Here is a 16606-nt window from a genome sequence, read left to right on the forward strand (position 1 = left end):
GCAACCTAGGAAATCGGTCCCAGGAGTTCCCGCAGTGGTTGACGTGGTCCCTGAGGAGGAGGAGGCTCCTGACCCAACCGGGAAGGGCATCGCTGCCCTAGGTGACCTGCCTGAGCTTGCTGGCTGGCAAGTTGAGGGTGGGCCCACCAGGGAATAATTCTGCAAGGCGCAGAAAGAGTGCCCCACTCTTGAAGGTGTGAGGCAACAGACCTCAGCTCAAGCAGCAGAAGAAGCCTCTGGTGATCACCTTATATATTGGGAGAATGATCTTCTTCACAGTGAGCCTAAGGTACCGGAGGCTGGGGCAGCATGTGTGCTGGTGGTCTCCCAGTGTTACTGGGCCTTCCTACTGGGTTTGGCTCAGGACATTCCCCTGGCAGGACACTTAAGGCAAGACAAGACCTTTGCCAGGCGTGTCACCCACTTTTATTGGACCACAATGCGGACGGCCTCAGATGCATTCTGGATGTCCTGACCGCCCCTGCCAGGCCAGTGGGAAGACAGGAAAAAGCCTCAAGGTCTCCCTGATCCCACTCCCCGTTGTTGGCACCCCCTTTGAAAGGGTGGGCATCGACATCATTGGTCCATTGGACCCCAAAACTGCCCTAGGCAACAGGTTTATCCTGGTTTTGGTGGACCATGCCACCCGATATCTAGAGGCAGTCCTGCTGAGGACGGTGACTGCAACGGTGGTGACCAGAACTCTGATGGGGATATTTACCCATGTGGGATTCCCAAAGGAGATTGTGTGACAGAAGCACAAACTTCATGTCTGCAAACATGAAGTCCATGTGGGATGCGTGTGGGGTGTCCTTTAAGTTCACCACACACTATCATCCTCAATTCAATGGTCTTGTGGAGAGATTCAACAAGACCTTGAAAGGTATGATCACAGGCCTCCCTGAGGCCATGAGGCATAAGTGGGACGTCCTCTTGCCATGCCTTCTCTTTGCTTACAGAGAGGTACCCCAGAAGGGGGTAGGGCTCAGTCCCTTTGAACTTCCCTACGGATACCCTGTCAGGGGACCCATAAGCATTGTGAAAGAGGGGTGGGAGAATGCTCCCAAGGCACCCCCTCAGGATGTGGTCAGCTACATCTGGCCCTCCGCAACCAGATGCAAAGCTTCTGGAAAAAGGCCAAGAGCAACCTTGAGGCCAGTCAAGAGGTTATGAAACGCTGGTACGACCAGAAGGCCACCCTGGTGGAGTTTCAGCCTGGAGACAAAGTTTGGGTAATGGAGCCATTAGAACCTAGAGCTCTCCAGGATCACTGGACTGGCTCATTTGAGATCAAGAAGTGTAAAGGGGAGGCCAGTTACTAAGGGTGCTCCATGTAAACCGACTGAAACCTATATTTGAGAGGACTTAGGTCAACAGGCTTCTGGTGACAGATGAGGGTGAGGAGGAGGAGAGTGAACCTCTCCCCGACCTCCTCTCTGCCAAGGAAGGTGATGGGTCAGTGGAGGGCGTCACTCCTTCTGACTCCCTGACCCTGGACCAGCGAGGAGACTGCTACCAGTTACTGGAGCAGTATTCCTCCCTGTTTTCCCTCACACCTGGATTCACACACTTGTGTGTCCATGACATGGACACGTGAGACAGTCCCCCTGTAAAGAACAAAATGTATAGGTTGTCAGACAGAGTGAAGGACAGCATCAAGGAGGATGTTTCCAAAATGCTGGCTCCTGTGGTGATTGAGAAGTCCAGCAGTCCCTGGTCCAGCCCTGTGGTGCTGGTACCCAAGGCTGCGCCCACGGTGCTAAGCCAGAACTTAGGTTCTGCGTGAACTACCGGGGTCTCAATTCTGTCACAAAGACAGACGCTCACCCCAACCCACTGTGCTGATGAGCTCGTAGACAGGCGAGGCCCTGCCAAATTCCTTAGTACTTTTGATCCCACATCAGGGTACCAGCAGATCACCTTGACTGAGGGGGCCAAAGAGAGATCCACTTTTTCGACTCCTGAGGGACATTACCAGTTCAGAGTAATGCCCTTTGGATTGAAAAATGCCCAGCTACCTTCCAACAGTTGGTTTACGGTGTCCTAGCTGGTAAGGATGCGTTCTCCGCTGCCTACCTAGATGACTTTGCTGTCTACAGTTCCAGCTCGGAGGAACACCTGCTCCACCTCCAAGAGGTGCTCCAGGCCCTGCAACAGGCAGGCCTGACAATCAAGGCCAGTAAGTGCCAGATTGGGCAGGGTTCTGTGGTGTACTTTGGACACTTAGTAGGTGGTGGCAAGGTGCAGCCCCTCCAGGCTACATTGAGACAATCACGGCCTGGCAACCACCTAGAGCCTAAACAGAAGTAAGAGCCTTTTTAGACCTCACTGGATACTACTGTAGGTTTGTTAATGATTATGGAACCATGGTGGCCTCCTTAACAAAATTCACATCCAAAAAGCAACTTAGGTTGGTGAATTCGACAGAGGCTTGTCAGAAAACCTTTGACTCTCTAAAGGAAGCCATGTGTACGACACCTGTGTTCAAGGCCTCTGACTGCTCCAAGGAGTTCATCATGCAGACAGACTCTTCAGAGCATGGCATAGAGGCGGTTTTAGCACATCTGAATGAGGAGGGCCTAGACCAACCAGTAGCCTTTATTAGCAGAAGGCTATTACCACGGGAACAGAGGTGGAGTGCCATTGAAAGAGACCATACCTCTTTGGGACACTTTTCCGGGTTCAGACAGACCACAGGCCCCTCAAATAGCTCATGCAGATGAGAGGTGAAAATCCTAAACTCTTGAGGTGGTCCATTTCCCTACAGGGGATGTACTTTACTGTGGAGCATTGCCCAGGGACTGACGACGCCAATGCTGATGGTCTCTCCAGATTCTTCTGCCTTAGCGATGAGAGCTCCCAAGGCATTGGGTAGCTCTCCCCACTTTCAGCTGGGGGGACATGTTAGACCTGGCAGCCTTAGGGTTGTCATCCCCCACCTTTTTGCTTACCTCCCTCCACTTTTCTGACACTGTTTTTGCTGGTTTTAGGACATTGCGCACTTTATTACTGCTAGCCAGTGCTAAAGTGCATATGCTCTCTCCCTTAAACATGGTAACATTGGTTCATTCCCAATTGCCATATCTGATTTACTTATAAGTCCCTAGTAAAGTGCACTACCTGTGCCCAGGGCCTGTAAATTGAATGCTACTAGTGGGCCTGCAGCACTGATTCTGCCACCCACAAAAGTAGCACCTTAACCATGTCTCAGGTCTGCCATTGGAAGGTCTGTGTGTGCAGTTTCACTGCCACGTCGACTTGGCATTTAAAAGTACTTGGCAAGTTTTAAAATCCCCTTTTTCTACGTATAAGTCACCCCTAAGGTAGGCCCTAGGTAACCTATAGGACAGGGTGCTATGTAGGTGAAAGGCAGGACATGTACATATGTGTATTGTATGTCCTGGTAGTGGAAAACTCCTAGATTTGTTTTCTACTACTGTGAGGCCTGCCTCATTCATAAGCTAGCATACTATTTGAGTGGTAGATTCTGATCAGAAAGAGGTAACTAGGTCATATTTAGTATGGCCAGAACGGTAATTCTGCTTATTGGTGAGGTTGGATTTTATATTACTATTTTAGAAATGCCACTTTTAGAAAGTGAGCATTTCTCTGCACGTAAGATCCATCTGTGCCTTACAGCCTGTCTTTAATGAATGTCTGGGCTGGGCTGGTTGACAGCTTCCTGGCTCCTGGCTCTTTTTACCCAGACAACTACAAACACAGGATACTCAGTCACACCTGCACTCATCTGCATACTGAATGGGTCTTCCTTGGCTGGAAGGGTGGAGGGCCTGACACTTACATTTCAAAGGCTCGTGGCCTGTCCTCACACAGTGGACTGCCAAGCCTCCTACTGGGACCTTCGCAGACCGACCTGTACTGAAAGGGGAACTTGTGCTCTTCAAAACCACTCTTTGAAGTCTCCCCCACTTCAAAGGCATTTTTGGGTATATAAACTGGATCCCTGACCCCACCAACTAAGACACTTCTGGACCTGAACCTGCAACCTGTCAAGAGGAACTGCCTGGCTGCCCAAAGGACTCATCTGGACTGCTTTGCTGAGAAGGACTGCTGCCCTGCTGTTGCCCTGCTGCCCTCTCACTTTGCTGAGAAGTGCTCTCCAAGGGCTCTGATTGAGCTTGCCTCCTGTTTTTTAAAGTCTCAGGGCCAAAAAGACTTCGGTGGTCATTCTGACCCTGGCGGTCTTTGACCGCCAGGGCGGAGGACCGCGGGAGCACCGCCGACAGGCCGGCGGTGCTCCAATGGGGATTCCGACCGCGGCGGTAAAGCCGCGGTCGGACCGGCAACACTGGCGGGGTCCCGCCAGTGTACCGCGGCCCCATTGAATCCTCCGCGGCGGCGCAGCTTGCTGCACCGCCGCGGGGATTCCGACCCCCCCTACCGCCATCCAGATCCCGGCGGTCGGACCGCCGAGATCCGGATGGCGGTAGGGGGGGTTGCGGGGCCCCTGGGGGCCCCTGCAGCGCCCATGCCACTGGCATGGGCATTGCAGGGGCCCCCGTAAGAGGGCCCCTACATGTATTTCACTGTCTGCTGCGCAGACAGTGAAATACGCGACGGGTGCAACTGCACCCGTCGCACAGCTTCCACTCCGCCGGCTCGATTCCGAGCCGGCTTCATCGTGGAAGCCTCTTTCCCGCTGGGCTGGCTGGCGGTCTGAAGGCGACCGCCCGCCAGCCCAGCGGGAAAGTCAGAATTACCGCCGCGGTCTTTCGACCGCGGAACGGTAACCTGACGGCGGGATTTTGGCGGGCGGCCTCCGCCGCCCGCCAAGGTCAGAATGAGGGCCTTCATCTTTTCAGGAAACTCCTTGTGTGCCGAAAATCAACACACAGCCTGCCTGAACCACACACAGCCACCTTGCGGCAGAGAAATCACTGCACATCCGAACCGGAATGACGCAGCCTGACTTCCCGAGTGAAGATTCAACACAGTGCCTGCCTTGTGACAGAAAATTTGACTCAACGCCTGTGACTTCTTCCATTGCACCCAGGATTTCCTCGGATTGTCCTTGGGCATCAAAAAGATGCCTGCATCACAGTGAGGAACCAAGACTGCGTGCCAAAAACAACGCCACGTCAGAAAATTCAATAGACGTGCTATTTTTCCATGCATCTCCTCCTCTACGGTCTCCGTGCATGTTATTTTTGGCACAAACCAGGTACTTTGTGTAACCAAGAGACAACTGTTGATTTCTAAGATTGAAGACTCTTTAAACCTGTAAAAGTGATATTTCAACTTGTGCTTTTTGAATCTTTATCGTTTTGACCTTATTTTAACCAGATAAATATCCTATATTTTTCTAAATCTGTGTGGTGCATTTTTGTGGTGTTTTCACTGTATTACTGTATGATTTATTGCACAAATTCTTTACACATTGCCTTCTGAGTTAAGCCTGACTGCTCAGTGCCAAGCTACCAGAGGGCGGGCACAGGATAATTTGGATTGTGTGTAACTTACCCTGACTAGGATTGTGGTCTCTCCTTGGACAAGGGTGTATACCTTTGACAACTAGAGACCCCATTTCTAACAGTGACACACTAAAGTATATAAAAAAGTGATGAACTGAATGCTTGACTTAATCTCAGCCACTGATAATTACTCTGGATCGCATCCTAATCCATTGTTATTTTGCATACTCTGTCACCTCAGTTCAAGCATCTGATCCATCACCTTGTTGTTGCTGCATTTGCTGCCCTAAGAACATCGAATATGCCCAGACGTGGGTCTCGTGCATACCTTATCACTGGAACCAAGCTGTACCCAGCTGATGAGCCCATAACTGTGGCAAAACCAGTCCTAGGTTGCTTTTCTTACGGTTCAGGGAGGACCTGGCTTGGCAGTTTTGGCTGGACTCGTCCAACTGGAGCATGGTCAAGGCTGATCTGCATATAGCTGGAACCAAACTGAAGTTAAATGGTGTGCAAAATAACAATGGACGGGGATGCGACCCAAGTAATTACCAGTGGCTGAGATTAATTCAGGCATTCCATCCTTCACTTTTTTCTATACTTTAGTGAGTCACCCTAAGTGGGATGGGTATACCCAGATTTGGGTCCTGTGCACACTGTGCCACTGGAACCAGGCTGTACCTGGCTGATGAGCCGCCCATGATTAGGGCGAAACCAGTCTAGGTTGGTTGTGTTCCAGTTCAGGGAGGACATGGCTTGGCAGTTTGGGCTGGACTGTTCAAACTGGAACAGAGTCAAGACTGATTTGCATGTAACTGGTTCCAAATTGAGATGACATGATGTGCAAAACAACAATGGATTGGGATGCGGCCCGAGTAATTACCAGTGGCTGAGATTAATTGAAGCACTCCTTACATCATACTTTAGTGAGCCCCCTAAGTGGGACAGGTATGCCCAGACGTGGGTCCTGTGCACACCGTATCACTGGAAGCAAGCTGTACCCGGCTAATGAGCTCATAACTAGGTTGAAACCAGTCTTGAGTTGCTTGTGTTCCAGTTCAAAGAGGACCTGACTTGGCATTTTAGGCTGGACTGTTTCAATTGGAGCAGGATTAAGACTGATTTGCATATAGCTGGGCCCAAACTGAGGTGACATGGTGTGCAAAATAACTATGGATTGGGATGTGGCCCTGCATAATGACCAGTGGCTGAGATTAATTCCAGCATCTTTTCCATCACTTTTTTGTATACTTTAGTGAGTTGCCCTAAGTGGGATGGGTATACCTACACATTGGTCCTGTGCACACTGTGTCATTGCAACTAAGCTGTACCCAGTTGCACAGCCCATAACTAGAGTGAAATGGGTCTTGGGTTGCTTGTGTTCTGGTTCAGGGAGGACATGGCTTGGCAGTTCGGGGTGGACTGTTCCAATCAGAGCAGGGTAAAAACGGATATGAATATAGTCGGGTCCAAACGGATGTGACATGGGATGCCAAGTAATGATGGATTGAGATGCGGCCCTGAGTCATTACCAGTGACTGAAATTAATTCAAGCATTCCATCCCTCACTTTTTTGTATACTTTAAGCTTTCTAAAAGTACCATTTTCAAAACTGTTATTAAATATCAGACTTCACCATAAGTTAGGATTTCTCGTTATAATTCCAGAGACACGATACATGAACTGGTTACCTGTTCCCCTTTGGAAAAACACCACTTATAAAAGGCAATAAGGTAACTCCAGTGTTATCCTAAAGGAGAGGTAGGCATTGCAGTAGTGGAAAATGAATTTATGGGTTTTTCACTATCAGGACTTGTAAACTTCAAAAGTACATGTCCAACTTTTTAAATAAAATACAACCTACCCTTTGATCTGATCAGGGACTCCCTTAGGGGGTGACTTATATGCATTGAAAATTAAGGTTTGGGCCTGGCAAATGGTTTATTTTGCCAGTCTGGACTGGCAGTTTAAAACTGTACACACATAAGCTGCAGTGAGAGGCCTGAGACATGTTTGCTGTCCTACTTAAGATGGTGGCACAATCAGTGCTGCAGGCCTACTAGTAGCATTTAATTTACACCCTCAAGGGCACAGGCAGTGGCACTTTACAAGGGACCTACAAGTAAAATAAAAAATGCCAATTTGTGCATAAGCCATTTTATCATGTTTTACGGGATGAGCACAAGCACTTTAGCACTGGTTAGCAGTGGTAAAGTGTGCAGAGCCCTAAGACCAGCTAAAATGAAGTAAGCTACAAAGGGAGGTCTGAAGGTAAAAGGTTAGGGGGAAAACCATTCCAAAGATGTCAGGTATAACATCCTCCCATCCTGCTTTTACATTTGTGGAGTTTGATCATGTCTCTTCATCTCGGGTTCACCAGCATTGCACTACTGCAAGTAAGTGAATATTGTTGTATACATTAGAATGCTCGGAGCTCCACTGAAGACAGTGAAGTGCCTCAGGGCACTTAGTGCTGGGAATTTCCCGTCCTGCAGGGTCACCCCAGATTTCTGCCGTCCTTTACTGAGCCTGTTTTTGTTAGCTGTAGGTCACAACTTATCATGCTTAATTTCAGTTTGAAAGCAGCTAGAAAAATTATTCAAAGACTAATTTTACGGTAATTTACAATCCAACTTAATGGTGAAGCTTAATATTATCACCCTATTTTGAAAATTATACTTTTAGAAATTCACCATTTTCCTGTCTAAACCAAATGTGCCATTCTGCCAGTGATCAGTGTCACTTAACTGTTGAATGACTCCCTTGTAGTGAGATGTGGTTTGCTCCCAGACAGTGGTCAAAAGACTCAGCTGTGGACATGGGTTTTTCCTCCTTGAGCAGTATGGCCTGTGGGGCTGTGCCCAACTCATTCCTCAGCTTCAAACTGTGCAGACCCTGTCACTGTCAGATGTAGCTCAGACCTTAGCCTGCCTCCCTTTGTCTTCCTAGTCAGCCTGGCTCTGAACACAGTGGGAAAGGGGCTGCTGCAGGATTGTTTGAAGTGACAACAAGGCAGGGTTTGCCCATTTCCCTAGACACACCTCTGGGGGGCACAGGGAGCCTTGAAAAGGGGAAGAATTCTTCTACCATGTTGGTTTTAGAGAAAAAGGGGTACTGTTTGATAGCATATAGTAAAACACATAGCAACTGATGCCAAAGTTGGAACTTTTACCCTATTGGTTACAGAGTGATCAGGAGTTTCCTCTAACCACAGGCTGGCACTGGGCATACATGTGGCAACCCCAGTATCCTCCAGAGAACAGTCCTGCACCTGTGACAATCAGAAAAAGGATTCCCTTGCTGTCAGGATCTTTAAGGAAGTCTGGACCTACTTGCATTGAACCCAGGAACCCAGAAGTGATTCCAAAACCAGTTTGCTGACCTGTTTGAGTTGCAGGGTCACAACAAGCTTCCAGAGGCCTTTTTCTGCCACTGCCTAGCTGACCAGTACCATGGAACCTGCCCTGGACCCTGCCTCTAGCCTTTGTTGGAGTGAGTCCTAACTCACAAGTGGTGCCCACATGTCCTGGACATTTGCCCAGTGTTAGACTCCTGTCATCAAACTGCAATATCTGTGACTTAGAAACGTTTTGTCAGCTTTCTTTCGAGTGATCGTCAGAGAACGAGACTGCATCAAAGCTGCAGCCATGGATGTTGAATCACAGGTTCGCCTAAGCTTGCTGGTCTGCCCCACTGAAGGAGGTCTGACTTTCAGAAAGATTTCTAAGACCGAGATTAGAGGTCTTCATTGGGGTCGAAGCCAAACAGCAATCCATCAACATCAATGCTTTTCTGGGCACAGACTTTGGATTATGCCCACTTGGAGCTTTCCCGCCTTCGTCGATGACTGTGTCAGGACTCTGCTCTTCACTGATCCGCCATCATTGAGACACACTGAAATACCAATACCATCAGTATCATAAATCTGAAGGGCATGAATAATAGGACATTCTTTCACCTTGAACAATCCCTGAGCAATGGGGATTTGCAGTGGAATTCAGAGTTTCCACATTCAATTACAAAAGTTAATTCCTCATCTTTAGCTTGATTGATGGTAATTGTGTTATCAAACAATTTGGCAATCATTCAGCACTCATAATGAGGGGCTCTGTCTTTTGCTCTTCTGCTTATCTTTGCTTCTTAGACAATTTGGGATGTTTTATGGAATCGAGCAAGCAGGACTTACTTATTCTGTCCAACCATTGTTCTACATGTGATTGTGAAGTCCAAAATTATTCTTCGGAAAGCTGAACAGACAGTACATTGACTCACCAGAATCAGGCATTGTGCATTACAAGTAGATAGCACTATGTAACTACATCAATGGGATTTGCACCAATGTGCTTGAGAGCAAGATCAAATGTACAGCCATATGTGTGGAATTCCATCAGGACTCTGGGTTGCTCAGTCCCTGCTTTTGGTAGTAAGCATGAACATAGGTAGATGAAGAGCTATCCTTCCTCATCATGTTAGCGGCTCCCATGCACAGAACTTAGGTTTTTTTTCCAAGGCTAAACCAACTTGCCCTTCATTGATGCAGAGATTAAACCATAATGTGCATGAGTTCAATGTGTGAAAACTACATTGTACAGCTGAAAAAGCTCTAGTTTTCAGCTTCACTTCCCCACGGGGTTCTTTAAGGTATTCATTCCATAGAAGTGCAAGCAACAACTTTAAATGGTCCAGACAAAGGGCCTGATTTAGATGATGCCAGTCGCACCTCCAAGCCGCGTCGGGTGCAGACCAGAAAATATTGTCACAACAACAATCTTCCGCCCGCAGTATCTAGATGTTACAGTTCTGCTGGCAGTCTAAATTGCAGCGGCTCGCTGACAGCAGGAGACAGTGTCTGGACTCTCTGGACATCCAACTGTGGCATGGACTATGGAAGAGAGGTAAGTGACACACACACACTGAACGTTAGCCGTAGGTGTACCCCGCACCACTAGCTACACAACACATCCACACAATTACCCATTGCCATTCTGACACAACACAACCCTTACATGCCACAAACACACATTGACATACATCCATGACACAACATACACACACCATTGACACTGCACCCACACATGACACAACCACAACAAACAACACAACTACACACTCAGCTTCACAAACACACTCTCACACACCCGCTCCCACCACCTCAACTAGCCAATCGCATCTCATACACACATACACGTTGTTAGACTTTTCATCCTTGGCGTGGTCTCCCTTAACTTTTTGCCTCTGTTCCCCAGGTTGTTGATGTGTGCTGGACTCTGATTTAGCTGTTTTTGTTACTCTGGGCACTTTACCACTGCTAACCAGTGCTAAAGTGCAAGTGCTCCTTTACAAAATGTGTATGTGATTGGTTTATCCATGATTGACATATTTGATTTACTTGTAAGTCCCTAGTAAAGTGTACTAGATGTGCCAGGGCCTGTAAATCAAATGCTACTAGTGGGTCTGCAGCACTGGTGGTACCACCCACATAAGTAGCTCTGTAACCATGACTCAGACCTGCCATTGCACTGTCTGTGTGTGCAGTTTTACCTGTAAATTCGACGTGAGCAAGTGTACCCACTTGCCAGGCCTAAATCTTCTGTTTTCTTACATGTCAAAAACCTATAAGGTAGGCCCTAGGTAGCCCCAAGGGCAGGGTGCAGTGTATGGTTAAGGTAGGACATATAGTAATGTGTTTTATATGTCCTGACAGTGAAATATTGCTAAATTCGTTTTTCACTGTTGCAAGGCTTATCCCTCTCATAGGTTAACATGGGGGCTAGCTTTAAATCTGATTAAAGTGTAGATTCCCTTTGGGAGCGGATGGACATGTGGAGTTTGGGGTCTCTGAGCTCACAATTTAAAAATATATCTTTTAGTAAAGTTGATTTTGAGATTGTGCGTTTGAAAATGCCACTTTTAGAAAGTGAGCATTTTCTTGCTTATACCATTTCTGTGACTCTGCTTGTTTGTGGATTCCCTGTCTGGGTCAGTTTGACAGTTGGGCTGGTTGCACCTCACACTAGACAGTGACACAAAGGGAGCTGGGGTGTAGCCTGCATATCCTGATGAGCCATCTGTGCTAGGAGGGAGGGGAGGAGTGGTCACTCACACCTGAAAGGGCTGTGCCTGCCCTCACACAATACAGTCTCCGACCCCCTGGTGAGTGTCTGGGGCCTGGTCTGGGCCAGGCAGGATTTCACATTCAAAAGAGACTTTACTTTGAAGTAGGCCTACTTCAAAGGAGAAATTGGGTATAAGAAGGGCACCCAAAACCACGGACTTTAGAACACTTCTGGAAACAAGAGGAACCTCTGCCTGGAGAAGAGCTGAAGAGCTGATGAGACGTGCTGCCCTGCCTGTGACTGTGCTTTGTGGAGCTATCCTGCAGTTGCTGCTTCTGCCAGAGTAAGAGGGCAAAGACTGGACTTTGTGTGCCTTCCATCTTGTGAAGAAATCTCCAAGGGCTTGATTTAGAGCTTGCCTCCTGTTGTTTGAAGTCTCAGGGACAGCAAAGACTTCTCTCTGCCAGCACCTGGAGTCTCTGGAGAGACTCCTGCTCTGACAAGTGGTGCCCTATCCAGTCCCTGGGCCCTTGAAAGGAAAGCTGGTGGAAATCCAAGGAAATCGACTTCAGACCGATGCCGCTGCTGAATCCGGTGACGCCGCCTGCACCCGACGCCGTGACCTTCGCTGGAACGCGACGCTCTTTGCAGGCCCGACATCGCTGCAGCCCTGCTGAAGTCTGCGACTCTGTGGACGTCGCCGCACCACGTCGTGACCGACGATGCTCGAAGTGTGCAGATTCAACGTTTCGCACCGACGCCACGATCCCCGACTTCGCGCATCGACTTGTTTTCACTCTTCACCAAAGGTACTGTACTTGGGGGTCTACGCGACTCCGTGTCCGGCGCCGCTGGTGTTGGCTTGTTGGGAAAGACTCCGTCACGACGCCGTGTTAACACCTCATCGAAGCATTTTGTGTTTCTAAGTGCTATTTTTGAGTTTAATCTTTAAAAATTCATAACTTGACTTGTGTATGTCGGATTTTTGTCATTTTGATCTTGTTTTGTTTAGATAAATATTTCCTATTTTTCTAAACTGGTGTTGTTTCGTTTTGTAGTGTTTTCATTAAGTTACTGTGTGTGTTGGTACAAATACTTTACACCTAGCACTCTGAAGTTAAGCCTATTGCTCTGCCAAGCTACCAAGGCGGTAGGCAGGGGTTAGCTGAGGGTGATTCTCTGTTACCCTGACTAGAGTGAGGGTCCTTGCTTGAACAGGGGGTAACCTGACTGTCAACCAAAGACCCCATTTCTAACATTGGTGGCAGAGGTGGGATTTGGACTTGTATTTATACTTCACATACAGTGATTAAGTGTACACTACTGTTTGAGTTCAGACCACTACGTGACCACATACTACTTGTTTGGTGATCTTTTGATTTTTCTCTTTGGGACTGTTTTTGTTCTACTCCATTTTTTGTCGCTGATTCCTTGATTGACTTTCTTTGGAACTTCATTTGGGAACTTGTTTTTCTGCCTTCGGAACTTTGCACTTGTTTTTGAATCTTCATCATGTCCCAAGCTGGAGATGCATCAGTTGGAGCTGACTTTGACCTTGAGAAATTGGAGGGTTATACCAAGGCTCAGTTGAAGCAGTTCTGTAAAGGTTTTGACTGTCCCATTAAGAGCTCATCCAGGAAGGAGGAGCTGCAAAAGGCACTGAGGGCCTGGGTGACAGCCAAGAGCACTGAAGGGCACACAGAGGATGAGGGAGATGAGGAGGAGGAGGAAGAGTGTTCTGTACACAATGGTATTGTGGGTGGACCTAGTTTAGGTCCTACATGAAGAAGGAATCCCAAACATGGTTGGAATGTGTTGATTCTTATTGCAGGTCACTGGATGGTTGGGTGAAGGGCAGTAAGGTAACTACGTATGAGGGGCTTTACAATCTGATTGCTTGGGAGCACTTGTACAGTTTATGTTTTCCAGAGCTGCGCCAGAACCTGATTGACAAAGAGCTGACTGACCCCAGGAAGCTTGCGCAGGAAGCTGACCACTGGGAGAGTACCAGGGTCCAAAAGAGGTATGGGGGAGACCACACCAAGGGTGGGCAGGGTCCCTCTCAGAAGAAAGGGGGGGTAAGGGTAAGCAGGGGGAGATCTCTTAAGGGCCCCAAACTGATTCCCAGGGTAAGGATTTCCAACCCCCCAGTGAAAAGAAGCCATGGTTCTCCAAAGGGAAGCCAGTGGCAGGTGGTCCCCCACGTAAGTGCTATGCATGTGACCAAGTGGGTCATGTGAGGGGGGCCCCAAATGCCCCAAAAGTACACCGGCACCCACTGGTGCGCCGTCCCAGGGTTTTGCCAGTGTAGCGCTTGGGGAGGAGTTGGTTTCAGGTGGGTGGGAACCAGCTGAGATGACCCTTGTCTCACTAGGGGACAGTGAGATGGTCCAGAGAACCCTAGTGCCTGAAAACACTAAGAAGTACAGGCAGTGGGTGACCATTAATGGACAGAGGGTGGAGGCTCTGAGAGACACAGGAGCCAGAGTGTCTACAGTGTGGAGTCAGCTGGTGTCTGAAGAGCAGATTGATCCCCGGGTACTTCACCAAGTAGTTGCAGTGGACAACTCAGAGCGCCTGTGCAGAGTGGTGCAGGTTCCCTTTGAATGGGGGGGGGGTTCTCAGGTTCCTTGAAGGTAGTGGGAGTCCAACCATGCCTGTTGATTGTTTGCTGGGCAATGACCTGGAGGATTCCCCTTGGAAGGAGGTGGAACACAGGTCTCACTTGGAGATGTTGGGTCTGCCTAGGTGGGTATGCGTATCCACCAGGTCAATGGCAGCCCATCAGGGTAATCAAGAGCCCCTGGAGCCTGAAACAGTGGCCCAGGGGACTGCCAAGAAGAGGAAGGGCAGGGGGCGCGGGAAACCGACCCCAGACGTTCCCACGGTCCGGGAGGAGGCATTGACGCCCCAGAGCCTACAGGGGAACTGGTGGCTGAACTGGGGAGGTCCCTGAGCTGTCGCAGTGGCAGCAGGAAGGGGGGTCCACCAGGGAAGCATTCTGTGCAGCACAGAAGACATGCCCTACTTTGGAAGCTTTGCGGCAGCAGGCTGCAGACCAGGTGGCTGGCAAGGAGCCAGGATTACACCTGATTTATTGGGAGGATGACCTCCTGTATAGCGAGCCGAAGGTTCCTGAGCCTGGGTCAGCCCGTGTGCTGGTGGTACCCCAGTGCTTCAGGGCCTTCCTACTGGAGTTGGCTCATGATGTGCCTTTAGCTGGACATTTGGGGCAAGACAAGACCTTTGAGAGGCTTGTCACCCACTTTTACTGGCCCCTAATGCGCAGGCACTCAGATGCACATTGCAGGTCTTGTCAGACTTGTCAGGCAAGAGTGGGAGGAAATGTAAAGCTCCCCTCCAGCCTTTGCCTGTTGTCAGTACTCCCTTTGAGAGGGTAGGCATTGACATTGTGGGGCCTCTGGATCCCAAGACAGCCATGGGCAACAGGTTTATCCTGGTTTGGTGGACCACACCACCCAGAAGCCATTCCTCTGAGATCAATCACTTCCCCTGTGGTGGGTCGTGCATTGATGGGGGGGTTTTACCCATATGGGGTTCCCCAAGGAAGTGGTATCTGATAGGGGTACCAACTTCCTATCCACGTATATGAAGCTCTGTGGAAGGAGTGTGGGGTAACCTACAAGTTCACCACCCCTTACCACACCCAAAGTAATGGTCTGGTTGAGAGATTCAACTGCACCTTAAAAGGCATGATAATGGGCCTGTCAGAGCCCTTGAGGTGGAAGTGGGACGTCCTCTTGCCATGCCTCCTGTTCGCCTACAGGGAGGTGCCTCAAAAGGGACTTGGGTTTAATCCCTTTGAGCTGATTTATGGCCACACAACTCGCAGCACAACATAAGGGGTACAGGTTCCCTGCAATGTGCACACATGGACACAGTTGCCAGGTGTGAAAATACCGTCATTGTTGTGCCAGCATTCATTTGCCCATGAATACTGAAACCATAATGACAGTTGTGTATGTATGCGATATGTATTGTGCACCAGTGTGTCCCCATCTGTCTCTGTCCCACTCGTGCCCCTGACATATGTATGTCACAGTGATTAAAAACATTACTGTGACATGTATAAGTCTCCAATGGTCGCTATCTCCTATGCGGTGCCCATTCAACGTACCCTGGCAATGCGGCCTCCCTACCTTTGAGTCAGCCGATAGAGGAGGGGCAGAGGGTGGTGTTTTTTCTGTGGGTCGATGGAAGCAGTAATGGCAGGTGTTGTCCAGTCGTGTCCGGTCAAAGACGGTGGAGAGAGTGGAGAAAACATGAGTTTTCACCCACTTTCCCCCAGTCCACCAACTAAGAAGGGGAGGTCGGACCGCCACTTTTTCCTTGGCGGTAAGACACATCTGAATCTAACAGTGGGAAGGCTGGCAGCAGTCCCGCCAGCATCCCCTTTTTCTTTTCTCGCCATTGTCGCGGGTGGTGTTTCTTGGCAGGGATGGCGGTTCGAATGAGATCTTTCATCTATGGGACCGCCAACATCTAAATACGGCAGCCAGACCTTCACGGCGGTGAACAGGTTTCCAGTCAAAAGCTCAACAGCAGGACTGTTGCCCCCAACATCTAAATCAAGTCCAGAACCTTTCCTAATTAAACTAATTTATCATAAATAACATTGATATAACAAATTCTGCCAAAGTATACTCTCTAGCTTCTAAATCTTATTCTTAGCATATCTACTCTTCAACGTTTTAAACACTGCCACTCAAAAGAGCACTATTCATGCCAAAGGTAATGCATCTATCCAAAGATGAGCGATCCCTGAGAGACATTTTGCATCAGGGTGCGTGGACCACACCTTCTAGAGAATTAGAATGAAGAAACAAACATTCTGTTAACTGGGTGAAGTCTAAAGTCCTTGCTCTGGGATGTCATGTTACATTGATCTAACCTTTGCACATCCCTCCCACCTGCTTTACTCATCCACCAAAGGGTTTTCACCATTTATGCAAATGTAGGGTACTATCAGTATTATTTATAAGTCACCCAAAACAAAAACATTGACTTGAGATCATTATATTCAAAGACCTCTTACAGCTTCAATAATTAAATTATACATCTTTAAAATAGAACCATTTTTGACTCGTCTCACCAGAC

The 16606-nt window shown here is 48.7% G+C and overlaps 1 protein-coding gene across 4 annotated transcripts in view; it reads right to left on the reverse strand.

The window, feature by feature from the left end:
• The window catches only part of PDE1C (phosphodiesterase 1C), a 1966671-nt gene that overhangs the window by 1189211 nt on the left and 760854 nt on the right, over positions 1–16606 (reverse strand). The gene's annotated exons all lie outside the window — the stretch shown is intronic.

The sequence above is a fragment of the Pleurodeles waltl genome, chromosome 2_1 (assembly GCF_031143425.1).
Source record: "Pleurodeles waltl isolate 20211129_DDA chromosome 2_1, aPleWal1.hap1.20221129, whole genome shotgun sequence".
Classification (NCBI taxonomy): Eukaryota; Metazoa; Chordata; class Amphibia; order Caudata; family Salamandridae; genus Pleurodeles; species Pleurodeles waltl.